Here is an 849-nt window from a genome sequence, read left to right as displayed (position 1 = left end):
CAAGTCGCAGCGATCCGAGGCCTTCGGCTTCGCGGACGACGACCGAAGCTGCCCGAAGACCGCCCCGAAGACCGAGCGGTCCGAGGCCTTTGGCTTCGCCGACGACGAGGGCGCGGGCTCGAAGCAGTCCGAGGCCTCGGGCTTCTTCGCCCTCGACGCCGCGCCTCCGGTCGCGGCGCTCGACCGGAGCTGCCCGAAGACCGCCCCGAAGACCGAGCGGTCCGAGGCCTTTGGCTTCGCCGACGACGAGGGCGCGGGCTCGAAGCAGTCCGAGGCCTCGGGCTTCTTCGCCCTCGACGCGGCGCCTCCGGTCGCGGTCGAGCCGGTCTCGCCGCTCCGGGCCGCGGTCGAGAGCCCGACGACGCACGACAGCCGCCCGGCCTCGAAGGAGGCGTCGTCCGCGCCCGACGCGCGCGCCGAGGCCAAGGCGCCGGCGGCCAAGGCGCCGGCGGCCAAGGCGCCGGCGGCCGCGCCGCGCGAGGCCAAGGACGCGCGCCGCAAGCCCGAGCCGCGGCCGGCGGCCGGCGCCCGGGCGCGGCCCGCGCGCGCCGCGCCGCAGCAGGTCCCGGCGACCGTCGCGCGCCGCGCGCCGCCGCGGAAGGCCGCCGCGCCGAGGGCCGCGGCGCCCAAGGCCGACGGGCCCCGGCAGAACTCCGCCGAGCGCCTGCGCGCGCCCAAGGCCGCGGCGCCCAAGGCCGACGGGCCCCGGCAGAACTCCGCCGAGCGCATGCGCAGCAAGATCCAGTCCGACGCGCGCCGCGTGAGCGCCGCGGGCGCCGCGCTCGACGCGCTCCTCGTCGACGACGCGCCGCCCTCGAAGCACGTGCCCCGGTGCGCGCGCGCCGCGCC

This window comes from Aureococcus anophagefferens, assembly GCF_000186865.1.
Source record: "Aureococcus anophagefferens unplaced genomic scaffold AURANscaffold_14, whole genome shotgun sequence".
In the NCBI taxonomy this organism is placed as follows: domain Eukaryota; class Pelagophyceae; order Pelagomonadales; family Pelagomonadaceae; genus Aureococcus; species Aureococcus anophagefferens.
This window is presented reverse-complemented; position numbering follows the sequence as displayed.